This window comes from Anabrus simplex, chromosome 7 (genome assembly GCF_040414725.1).
Source record: "Anabrus simplex isolate iqAnaSimp1 chromosome 7, ASM4041472v1, whole genome shotgun sequence".
Lineage (NCBI taxonomy): Eukaryota > Metazoa > Arthropoda > Insecta > Orthoptera > Tettigoniidae > Anabrus > Anabrus simplex.
In genome coordinates, this window is record NC_090271.1 from 347,642,517 (window position 1) to 347,656,413 (window position 13,897).

Sequence of the window (13,897 nt, forward strand, 5' to 3'; positions counted from 1 at the left end):
GTTGTAAGTCTAAAATAAGATCACACGACAAGACTAAGGCACTAAATTTGGACATTATTCTTTGGAATGTGGAAGGTTTAAAATCTCTTTGTTCTTCCCTTCCTGATAATTTCTGGCAACAGTTTGATATAGCCATACTTACCGAGACTTTTCTACTGGAACACCTAAGTTTTCCACAGTTTTACAGCAGACATGTTCTAGCCACACCAAAGGAGCGAGGAAGGCCCAAAGGAGGAGTTAGTATATTGTATGGAGAAGGCATAGGCACACCAAGGGAAGTCCATAAAGACGATCATATGCTAATAATTGAGATGGAAAAAATAACCATCATCGGTATCTACATTAGCCCAGCTAGACCAGCAGACGATGCAATGGAACATATAGTTAAGGCAATAACAGCGGTAAAAGATGACAGAAATGTGATTCTGGGGGGCGACATTAACTGTCGTTTAGACAAAACTGATCATAAAACTAACATTATTCTTGATTACCTACAAGATGAAGGCTATAAACTAGTAAATAAAGCAGAAGAAGTAACCTAAATGGCTCCAAATGGTAAAAGTACTGTTGATCTTTTTTTGTCAAAGGACGTTGCCTAACAATTCTTGATCGAGAGGTTATGGCCTCACATCCGACAGCAGTTCTTAGGAAGCACATACCTGTCGCTATTAAAGTTGAGCTAGGAAATCAAAATCCAGTAACCAAGAAGAGCCCTAATCTATGCATTACAAGGAATGTGTGTATGTCTATCATAGAGGATGGAAAAGAAGACTTGGAAAGAGTATCTCAGATGATAAATGAAGGAATGATTGACGCTGCTCTGGATAGTGTTCTAGACCTCATAAAGAAAGCACAAATCAAGAAGACTCCGAGGTTCGCCAAGCCATGGTTCGACAAGGAGTGCTTCACAGCCAGACAAGATACTTTGGACCTTTCACACAAAGCACGGAAAACAGGTGGGGAATCCACATATGCTGAGTATGCAGTGAAAAGGAAAAAACATATAAGGATCTACTCAAACAAAAGAAGGCGAAATACCTAGAAAAAAAGGCTAAATTGCAAGCCCAAGATGCTATGAAAGACCCTTACATTGCTCTCAAACAACGAGTTACGTGCCTTTCTCCCGAATTCCCAATGGCTACATGGGAGAAACATTTCTCGGAGATCCTTAATCAGCAAAATCTTGACATAGCTCTCCCACTTCGAGAAAATCTATATTGTACAACAAGACCTATAGATCAGGAGGAAGTCAAAACTGCTATCCAGTCCATTAAAAATAAGAAGGCAGTTGGCCCAGATGGAGTTTTCAATGAAAATCTGAAAGACACCTGTGACATTCTGCTTCATACATGGATCACTCTGTTCAACGCGTGTTTGACGACAGGAAAAATACCTGAAGGTTGGAGACAGTCGCATATCAAAATGCTCTTCAAAGGCAAAGGAGACAGGGATGATCCTGATTCGTATAGAGGTATTGCCCTCGAAAATAACATTTATAAGGCCTATGCAAGATCCTAGAGAAGAGACTAATTGCAGAAACAGGAACTATGATCCCCGAACTGCAATTTGGTTTCATGAAAGGAAGAGGGACATTACATGCAGTCAAGAATCTCTTGGACAATATACGTGAATCAATGAGGTGGTCAAAGGGGAAATTTTATGTAATCTTTGTGGATTTTAAGAAGGCTTTTGACCTCTTAAACAGAGAAATACTCCTTAGAAAACTAGCGAATATGATTGGAGCAGACAACCCACTAACCATAGCCATAAATAACATTACTTGCTTACAACAGGGTCACGATACAAGATGGCAAAGCATCCTCAGCAGCCATTATACAAAGCAACAGGGTATTGCAAGGGGACCCCCTTAGTCCGATACTATTTAACATAGCCTTAGCAGATATCACAAATATCAACCACAACACATCAGTTGTGATGTACCAGTATGCAGATGACAGCAATAGGATCGAACAACAGAGATGACCTACAAGCTGTAATGGATAAGCTCAATGAGTATGCCGACATGAACAGTCTCATAATCAACAGAAAGAAAACAGTCCAAATGATTTTCCAGAAAGGAGGGAGAATAGCAGCAAACGACAGGATAACAAGTAGTGAAACAGCCCTGGAAGTCGTGAATTCATTCAAATACTTGGGGATTACGCTCCAGCCCTCTTCTACTTCTTTTAGAATTCATGTAAGAGAAAGGTCATTGGCAGTCATCAGAAATAGATATGATATGAAGGAACCCACTAAACTGTCTAAATACAGCCATGACGCTGTTCTATGCAAAGGTTCTACCTGCCCTGACATACGGTTTGGAGCTAATTTGGGAACATCTAACTCTATCTGACCTTCGAGTTATTGAGAATGTCAAGGCAAGATTCTTGAAAAGAATTTTAGGTATTTCCAAAATGTCACAATCAAGACTTGCTTATGAGCTAGCCAGAGAAACCTTCCTTATGGAAGACATAAGAATGAGACTACAATTACCCTCCACACGACAAGAACAAGAACTACTTCATATTAGACGAAGAAAACGAGCGGAAATTGATTTTGAATTCTACCGGACGGACGCAATGATTAATCGAAACTGGACTGGGCCGACAACGAACTGAGGAGTGCTCTGAACAGATTGGCCATACATGGTTTCCATCACAAACTGTGCGTACAAGCTGGTTTTCATGACCCATCTGTGCAGTGCGTGATGTAACAAACGATGTGATCGATACCATTTTAGTGAATGCAGTAAGAGAACAGTTTCCTTATTGGATTACTCTAAAATGTAATGCACATTTGTGCGCAATTTATTCTTATTATAATTCCTTCAGTTAGACATTTATTCAATAGCTCTGATAACTGTTCTTTCAGTGTCGCCCAGCTTGCTTTGATATGCTCATACAAAATCAAATCATAAACAGCTGCTTTTCCGCCTTGCTTTTTTCGTACTCTCTTCTCTATTTCACTTATTGTGAACCGGTCCACTTCTAAGGAATTATTTCATCATTTTGCTGCCTGGTATCTCTGGATTGTAGGATATCTGTAAAATGTGTTTCCCACGATCAAATCTTTGTAAATTATTCCAATTTTCAACTCCTCTTGACTATAAACAAATATTGGCCCAATTCGTTCCATTGAATTATACCTTTATCTTCAAATTGTAATCTTTCCAACAAAAAAAAAAACACACCACCTCTTCACCTTTTTGTCCAGCAGCTTATACACACAAGTCTTTCCAGTCCAAGGTTTGCAACATTTTTGTAATACTACTCTTTCGTCGGAAATAATCCATAACAAATTGTGCTGCTTTTTCTTTGGATTTCTTCTAGTTCCTGAATCAAATAATCCTTGTAAGTGTCCCATACAGTGACATATATGCTCTAGTCATCTGAAGGATTAATATTCCCAGCAAAATTTGGATTCTGATTAATATTGATTTCTCTAGCACTTATCAGTGCTCAGATACTGAATTAAATTATGTTGTGAAATATTGTAAACTGAGGTCTGGCTGGCAGGCCATTTTTTAAAACAGGTCTGCTCTAAGATACCAATCACATCAATGTGTCAAACGTTGGCACATAAATATTCATTTATAGGAGAAGCAGTTAGGGTTTAGAATAACGTCAATAAATTTCCAAATTCTTTGACATTATTTAAGAAAGGACTAGATAAATTACTGATAGGGAATCAATCTACCTGGGTGACAGCCCTATATGCCGATCAGTGGTGATTTACTGACCTTAAATATGAATCAATTACACAATAGAAAGGAATTTGTAAAACATTACGGAAGTGAAATCGGTTCAGAGTACAACAGAAATGTGGAAGAACACTTTCAAATTTCATTAGCAAAACCCAGTGCTAATATCTTCCACAGCTCGTCGACCAGAAAACATATCAAGATAGAACAATATCAATCCTACTTAATACATTACAGCTAACATACAAACACACACGCACAAGAACGATCACCAAATGGCTTGTCTGTTAGGTCATCCACTACTTTTTAAAGGACAACATATTGCCGAATGAATGAACTATGGTGGCCATCTTGTACTACTCTAATGAATGGCAACATCAATGGAGTAGGCCCTTTTCATTACAAACGATTTACAGTAAAGCAACACAACAATGGCATCTCACTCCACTTTGAGATTGCCTTGCATGACAAGTATACCAGCAGTCCTATAATAAATACTCACCATTCCTAACGAAAGGCAGCATCATACGCATACATATCAATGTGCAGAGTACTAACGCTACTCACATGAAATATTATCCCGTTACTGAAAGAACACACTAACAGTCCATTCTTAAACAAATCCCATAACGAAAATATTTCATGTGCACCATATACGAACACATTCTTCATAATAAACGCCAACCATTGCCTTGAAGAGTATAAAATTTAACGTGATGAAGGAAATTTCATCAAGCCTCAATTAGTATTCATTTACAAACATCAAAGAATAAATAACTCTACCGATGTGTACACAAACATTGAACCAGCTTAGAGTAAACATCGGGCTCTCCTGACGAGTAGAGTAAGAACGTGTGACTAAGCGCAGTGTTATTATTTAAATGAATAACGAAATAGTGAAATATGTCAGGTTTAAACAACCAGGAAAACACAATGAAATGCACATTTACGGATAAAATGAACAAACCAGGACCTGCCGAAATTCACGAGTGGATCTCACACTAGAAATGGCTGGAAAATAACGTGGCAGTTACTTTATCACAGTTACATACATATCACTGTTACAAATGTAACAAGGACAAAATACCAGGTTAAAAACACCAGATTATCAGAGAAAGCATAAAGTCCTGTAAGGAGCTGAAAGAAAAAATGAATGATATCGCTGAGAATTTGATGCAGAAAATTTCCCTTATTCTAGAAGCTCAGTTACAACAAACGGAGCAACTGACGACAGTGAAAGTACCTGTGAATTTATATGATGAATCCGTAATCCTAGAGCAGAGAAGCCTTGAAGCTCACAACAATTCTCACTCCTCAATCATTAGAGAAAGGCGGAAAATTACGATAAACAAGAAGCAGAACAATCCAGGAAAATTTGAGATTGAAGAATGTAGTGTAAATCCATCAACAGAGAAGGTTCATGACAAATTTAAATTGAATTTAGAATGGGATACCAAGAGGTAAGTAGAAGGCAATAAGGGACCCTTACCAGGATTACTTGATTCAGGAACTGGAAAAAATCCAAAGAAAAGCAGCTCGATTTGTTCTGGGCGATTTCCGACAAAAGAGTAACGTTACAAAAATGTTGCAAAGTTTGGGCTGGGAAGACTTGGTAGAAAGGAGACGAGCTGCTCGATTAAGTGGTATGTTCCGAGCTGTCAGTGGAGAGATGGCGTGGGAGGACATCGGTAGACGAATAAGTTTGGATGGTGTCTTTAAAAGTAGGAAAGATCACAATATGAAGATAAATTTGGAATTCAAGAGGACAAATTGGGGCAAATATTCGTTTATAGGAAGGGGAGTTAGGGATTGGAATAACTTACCAAGGGAGATGATCAATAAATTTGCAATTTCTTTGCAATCATTTAAGATAAGGCTAGGAAAACAACAGATAGGGAATCTGCCACCTGGGCGACTGCCCTAAATGCAGATCAGTAGTGATTGATTGATTGAAAGGACAGTAGGTATTGCCGTTGTGGGCGCAATGGACCCTTCAAGTGCCGAATTACTAACAGGAGAAAGACGTGCCTGGCTTTACGTGGGAAAGTTACATCGGGATACCACAACTGATAAACTTAAAAGGCATATGTAGAAACAAGGTATAACAGGTGAAGTACAGAGTGATGAGCTGCAAAGTAAAGGCTACTTTAAAGCTTTTAAAATTGGAATATGGTTCGATGAACTAGAACGAACAAGCTCACCCGCATTCTGGTGCGCTCGTAAGACAGTATCGGTTTCGGAGTAGGAGAACTGAGGGAATAAAACTTGACTAGCAGTAATTATTTTGCACATATTGGAAGCCAATGCACAGGATGCACCACACAGATACAAATTAGGACATTACTTTGGAATATAGAAGGCCTGACAAATGCAAGCAATATGCTCCCTGATAACTACTTCATGACTTACGGTATTGCTATTTTAACTGAGACAATGCTAACATATGAATGGTCCACAAAAGGCATGTATACAATCCATAATTTCACCTCCCAGGAGCATGTAGGAAGACCAAAATGTGAAATCACGTGCCTATTAAAATGCGATTTCTCACCTTTTCAAGTAATACACACTTCAGAGCACATTTTGTTTATAAGAACTAAAAGATGTTCCATAGGATGCCTATACTACCAACCACACTCTCTAGTGAATGACATAATAGAAGGATTAGGTACTATCTTAAACAAGATGGGCCCAGATGAACCATTGTTACTTGCTGGTGATATGAATTGTAGAATTGACAAGCCAGATTTTAAACTACAGGCGTGAAGAAGGCTTAAAATTAATCCCAGTGAAATCAATTTACATACGTAGCATATAACAGGAGGAGTACAATAGACCTTGTATTTACGAACATGCAAAACATCAATCCAACGCACCAACAGGTCATCCCTATTGCTATTAGAAAATATTTGCCAGTAGTAACAAACTTTAATCTTTTATGGCAAGATGGCAAAAAGAAAATGCCAGCACTCTACCCCACAAAGACACTTGACTTTGCCAAAACACAAGAAGCAAATTTCAAAATAGTACAGGAACTGATCAGGGACGGTATGTTGGACTAAGCTGTTCTAGAATTAGACCGCCAGATGCAGGAGGCTATACAGTATACAGGTCCATACAAACGGAAAGCAAAGCCTTGGTTCTACTCAGACTGCTATGTTGCTAGGAAAGAAACGCTGAATACATTACACATTACCTTGAATTATCCATCTCCAGAAAACCTTGAAATATACACACTTTCTCGTAGGCTGTATAAGCAGCTAGTAAAACAAAAGAAGAAAGAGTACCAAGAAATGCTAGATATAAAGAAGATAGAAGTTTCTGAACGACATCCTTATAAAATACTGAACCCAAGGAAACCAAAATTCCCTAGGGACATACCAATAGAAACCTGGGAAAAACATGTGTGTCAAGTGCTTTAGGTTAGAGATACTCGACCACTACAGACACAATCAGAAGATGTAACTGAGTTTTTGCCTATAACAGTAATAAATATCGAGGACGCTATACACAGCATGGGAAATGGAAAGGCTTGTGGACCTGATCAGATTTACTATGAACATTTAAAAACGGTGACTCCAATTTTGAAGGAAACGTGGTCTTATTTGATGAACGAATGTCTCAGGAGAGGTAGAATACCAGATAGTTGGAGAAGATCCTACATCTAAATGGTATACAAGGGCAAAGCGAACATGGGAGATCCAGACTCGTACAGAGATATCGCACTCGAATGCACTCTTTTTAAGGTAATGACCAAAATTCTCATTGATAGGCTAACAACACTTGTGGATCAATATATACCAGAGCAACAGTTTGGTTTCAGAAGAGGTAGATCTACCCTGCAAGCAGTGGAGTGTTTAAAACAAGATATTGAGGAAGCACTAAGAGTACCAGGTGGGAAGCTCCACGCAATCTTTGTTGACTTCTCTAAAGCTTTCGATATGCTCAAAAGGAACATACTCCCGCCAAAGTTGGAATAATTAATTGGTAAGAGTCACTACTTGACGGTCATAATCAAAGACATTCTCTCCAACAACACAGTGTTTATACAGGATAATATATCAATGTCGGATGCAATAGCACAGACCAATGGTGTACCACAAGGAGATCCGCCAAGTCCTCTTCTGTTCTCAACAATCACTTCGGATGTGACACGATGCATCAAATATGGTGTAAAGTTGTATGTATATGCAGATGATATGGTTCTCGCTGCAGAACGGCTGGAGGACCTGAAAGAGTCTTTTGATCTCTCAGCATAAATGACCAAATGACCAAAGGACTGTCTACATGATTTTCAAAAAAGGGGAAAGCTCAGCAGTGACTGACAGAGTCCATTACAATGGTAAAGAATTAACAAGGACAAGGGTTAGTCACTTCAAATATTTGGGAGTCATATTCCAAGCCAGAGGTGATGTTTTCACAAAACACATATAGAATAGGACAATCTTGGCATTTAAAGCAGTGAACGAAATCAAAGATTTACGTAAGATGTCAGTTAAAGCAGCGGTACAGCTCTTCAATATTAAAGTTGTACCTATAATCACCTATGGTCTACAACTCGTCTGGGAATACCTAAACATTAATAGTCCACGACGAATAGAGAAAGTCAAAGCCGCATACTTAAAGACAGCTCTGGGGCTTTCGAAGTATACACTATCTCGACTTGTGTATGTTCTGACGAGGGAATCTTTCCTGATCGAAGAGCTGCGCTTCAAGATTTCACTACCATCCACGACAAATTACGATCGACTACTTACGGAACTGAAGCAGAAAAGAGAAGACATTTGGTTAGATTTCTATGCAACGGATGCTATGACAACGCGGGGATGGATGGAAGCGAACTACGAATTAAGACATGTTGTAATTAGTTTGGCTGTTCATGGTTTTCACTTTAAGCTTTGCAAAACCAAAACATTTCATGAACCTGAATTCGGATGCATGTGTAAATTGTGCGATCGTGAATGTGAGAGATACCACGTCTTAACATGTCCTAATAGAGGGAAATCGTTGATTAAGTTCTGTTCAGAAGAATGAGACCTATGTGGCTTGGAAATGTTAACATTAATGTACTTACTTACATGGGCACTTGGCTGTAATAAAACTATTATTATTACTGAATAACGACAACAGAATAACGCACTAGTGAAAACAGTGACAGTGTTGCGCTGCGACTCGCAGCTTGCTGCTACCGGTCTACTGCTACTGTGACAGCCTTGCGCTGCGACTCGCAGTTTGCTGCTACCGGTCCACTGCTGTGACAGTGTTGCGTTGCGACTCGCAGTATGCTGTGCCGAGAAGTTGTTAATGCTATTCGCAAACGGTCCAGTGATACAGCCATCGTCGCGTCGTATCGTACCGTTAAGGAGGTTGTGACAAGAACAGGACGGAGATATACCGGTACGGTGTTCATTATTTCATGTGAACGAAAGAAATCCACAATAATCCACTTCAACACTAAAACGTTTCTACAAATAATAATAATAATTATTATTATTTAAATTAGTTAAAAAATAGTCAGACGTCATTTTTTATACTACAACTAAACATTTAATCTGGCGAATATGATCAATGAACATTTTAAATTCGGAACACTGAATACTACTCTTTTTGCAAGCTGTTTTACGTCGCACCGATACAGATAGGTCTTATGGCGACGATGGGATAGGAAAGGGCTAGGAGTGGGAAGGAAGCATCCGTGGCCTTAATTAAGGTACAGCTCCAGCATTTGCCTGGTGTGAAAATGCGAAACAACGCAAAACCATCTTCAGGGCTGCCGACAGTGGGGTTCGAACCCACTATCTCCCGAATACTGGATACTGGCCGCACTTAAGCGACTGCAGCTATCGATCTCGGTACGAATTTTACTTGTAATCATTACATGTAATAAAAATGTAATTCTTACTTGTAATTTACCTCTTGGAATAAAATTGCGCCAGGTGAAGTAGCTTGGTTGGTACAGCGCTGTCCTTCTATCCCAACTTGGCAGGTTCAATTCTGGCTCAGTCCGGTGGTATTTGAAGGTGCTCAAATACGCCAGCTTCGTGTCGGTAGATTTACTGGCACGTAAATTCACGTGCGAATAAGTTTGAGTGGTATTTTTAAAAGTATGAAAGATCATAATATGAAGATAAAGTTGGAGTTCAAGAGGAGTTAGAGATTGGAATGATTTACCAAGGGAGATGTTCAATAAAATTCCAAATCCTTTGCAAATATTTAAGAAAAGACTAGGTAAAAAAGATAGGGAATCTGCCACTTCGGTGACTGCACTAAATACAGGTGAGTGTTGATTGACTGATTGATTGATTCATTAATTGATGATCGAGTTCAACGACTTAACAAATTGAACCCTTCATCTTCTACCAGAGTAAAAGGTTGATAATCCTTTAGGAAAATCTGAAGGAGTATTTCGTCAATGTATTTCTTATCCCTTCCTGCAATTTTTTTAGGAATGAAATTAGAAATCTAGGATTGCTGCATGATACATTTGCGGAGGATGTAGATGGTTTTGTATTTGATCCCATTGTAATTTCATTGGTGGCGGATGATGTGGACGGGATGGAAATGTCATTCATATCACTCTGTGGGCCTCTTGAAAAGGTTCTGATTGTTGTGGGCTGAGATATATTTTCAATAATTTTCACTTTCGGGTGATTTCTGAGTAGCCTATGTGTTTTCTCAAGTTCGTTGCCAAAGTTTTATAACTAACAGTGAAAATGAACGAAAACCTACAACCTGTATTCCAGTCTTAGACCGGGTCAGGGATGTAATGAATTAATCATATATAGGCCATTATTGCAATCAAATCAAATCAAATCAAATCAAATCAAATCAAATCAAATCAAATCAAATCAAATCAAATCAAATCAAATCAAATCAAATCAAATCAAATCAAATCAAATCAAATCAAATCAAATCAAATCAAATCAAATCAAATCAAATCAAATCAAATCAAATCAAATCAAATCAAATCAAATCAAATCAAATCAAATCAAATCAAATCAAATCAAATCAAATCAAATCAAATCAAATCAAATCAAATCAAATCAAATCAAATCAAATCAAATCAAATCAAATAAAAAATCTCTTTATTTGCAAATGAGGTGTCTACCTCGGTGGCAAATGGTACACTAAAATACATTATTGTAAAGCACTAAATTTTAAATTAACAGGAGACGAAGAAAATCTTCCTAGAATACAATATTATACAATTTATGCTAATAATTTTTTCTATTAAACACACACATCATCCTTAATAAATTTATATTGTTTACAAAATTCTACTTATAATATCTTACAAACATAGTCAACTCATATACAGTACGGTATGTGAAATTACGTCTAATAATACTATACAACTGGTATAAGATTAAAATTAACATTGAATTTATTTACATATTTATATTTTACCCATTTTGGAACTTAAGTAGCATAACGACCTGCTGCGTCTTAACCAGAGCCCCTTTTGCCACCACTTTTCAGAGTTCCTGAAGGGCCTTCACAGCTACCGTAGCGGTCCCAGGGCCCTCGAAGTCCCCACTGTACTTCACCCCTACAGGCAGTCCCCTACTTGGGCTGTCCAAACTCCTTAGACCAGGGGATGGAATTAATTTTAATCACACACATTTATTATTTACAATATCCTGCACTGGTCGAATGCCCTCTAACATTTAATTTATTTTCTCTGTTGTTGTTTATTCTCTTCTTGAATATCTGTACAGATTTTGGAAAAGGATCAAACACTACCCCTGGTAAACTGTTCCACTCTTTCACGCCCTTCCCAATGAAACAAAAATTTACCCCAATCGCTTCTGCTAAAATTCCTTCTAATTTTGTACTTGTGGTCAGTTCTACCAATATAATTATTTTCCAACCAAAGCCTCTCACGGATATCTCCCCATGCTTCTTCTCCTGTATAGGCTCTATATAATCCTATAAGTCTAGTTTTCTCCCTTCTCTTACTTAAAGTTTCCCACCCAAGTTCCTTTAACATTTCTGATACACTACTCTTTCTCCTGAAATCCCCTGTTACAAACCTCGCTGCTTTCCTCTGCACACCATCTAGTTCTTTTATTAGGTATTCTTGGTGAGGATCCCAAACACTGTTTGCATATTCCAATAATGGACGAACCATACTTAAGTAACTTTTTTCTTTTAATTCTTTGTTGCATCCTTTAAGTAGTCTCATTATGACATGTAACGATCTGTATGCTTTCCCAACAACGTCATCAACATGACCCTTCCAGTGCAAATTACTTTCAAATCTCACACCTAAGTATTTGCACTTGCCATCTTTTGGGATAACTACCTCATCCAAAGTATATTCAAATTCAGTTTTAAAGCTGCTGTTTGTAAATGTTGTAACGGTTGATTTGCCTCCATTAATCTTCATATTATTTTCTTCAAACCATTCTTGGATACTGTCAAGGTCCCTTTGTAATTCTGAACAATCCTCAATGTTATTTATTTCCCCTGTAAACAATTATGTCATCTGCATACAATCTTATTTTCGATGTTATATTGTTCCCTAAATCATTTGCGTATATTAAGAAAAATAACGGACCGATTATACTACCCTGTGCAATTCCCTTCCAGGCTTTCTCTTCCTGTGATATATTATTTCCTACTTTGACTTTCTGAACCCTTGAATTTAGAAATGTTCTTATCCAACGTATAACCCGTACGTCCAATCCTATTCACTCCAATTTCTTTAATAATATTCCATGTTCCACTCTATCAAAGGCTTTGGAAAGATCTATGGCTATGCAATCTAACTGGCCTCCTGAATCTAACTGATCTGATATGTCCTGCTGAAATCCCACCAGTTGTGCAATGGGGTCGCCACTCCCAGAGTGATTATTAATGACTGATAAATGCTATTAAAAGATAATGGAGAGTGTTCCTGGAATGAATGATGACAGGGAAAACCGGAGTACCCGGAGAAAAACCTGTCCCGCCTCAGCTTTGTCCAACAAAAATCTCACATGGAGTGACTGGGATTTGAACCACGGTGTTATGAAAATTTGCTAAAAGTTAGTTGCACCACCTCAAAAAATGGTGGACACTGGCAGGCTGCCGACGGTGGCGTTCGAAACCACTGTCTCCCAGATGCAGGCCACCAATGGCCCGTATTGACTTAATTCCTGTTATTAATTATGTCAAGGTCTGCCTTGTCAATAAAATTCAAAGTCTATGGTTCATCAGCTTTAAGAAAACAGCATCTCTCTTATGACAACAGGCTCTGCGCAACACAATCACGGGGAAACGGCGGCACATAAATATGTGAAATTCAATATTTAACTTCAAGATAACAAGCGGAATAAACTAAGCTGCAAATAATTTGTATAAACTAAAGGGGACGGGGAGTTTACAGGGGCTATTTTTGGTTTGTGCAGAATCAGAGGTAAACTATGGCACATAAAAAACCTCAGCATTGCAGTGTATGGTAAATCGGCGGATAAAATAGACAAACAATATTTTTATGAGCTCGAAGGGTGAAGGATGCATATAATAAATTTCCCCAGACAGGCTGAGTGGCTCAGACGGTTGAGGCGCTGGCCTTCTGATCCCAACTTGGCAGGTTTGGTCCTGGCTCAGTCCGGTGCTATACGAAGGCGCTCAAATACTTCAGCCTCGTGTCGGTAGACTTCCTGGCACGCAAAAACTCCTGCGGGAAAAAATTCCGCCACCTCGGCGTTACCGAAATCCGTAAAAGTAGTTAACGGGACGTAAAATTATTATTATTATTATTATTATTATTATTATTATTATTATTATTATTATTATTATTATTATTATTATTATATACCGCAGCATCAAAATCTTCAGTAACAACTTCTGAACAGTACGAAAATAATACAACACACACACACACATACTATGCAATATACAACCAAAGTAAAATATCTGCCATTAAACAACTTTATGGTCTCACTCAACAGATGATTATTATAACAGAAGACAAGTACGCCCTGATTTACAGCCTAAAAACACACATGCAATAAAGAAACATTGTACGTGATTTCACTACAGAAGTGAGCTGCCCGCGGTTTACAGAAGCTTGTATCAGAGCAACATAGAAGGCAAATGAAGCGAGGCAACGAAGCGATGGCTGCTCCCGCCATTGTCCATCCTCCCTATGAATGTATTTATGAAAAATAAAATGTTATATAGTTCTTTTAATATCTCACGGGAAAAAAT

General features: G+C 38.2%; 1 protein-coding gene across 5 annotated transcripts in view; it reads right to left on the reverse strand.

Moving 5' to 3' along the window:
- The window catches only part of Socs36E (Suppressor of cytokine signaling at 36E), a 66,744-nt gene extending 62,274 nt beyond the window's left edge, over positions 1 to 4,470 (reverse strand). For 2 of the 5 annotated variants that reach the window (XM_067151859.2, XM_067151860.2), the window contains exon 1: positions 4,203 to 4,470. The gene's annotated coding sequence lies outside the window, so the exon portion shown is untranslated. Of the gene's footprint in view, positions 1 to 3,946; positions 4,035 to 4,202 lie in introns of those variants that run through there. The other 3 variants (XM_067151861.2, XM_067151864.2, XM_067151863.2) reach the window with 3 other exon arrangements.
- Positions 4,471 to 13,897: the final 9,427 nt, after the last annotated feature.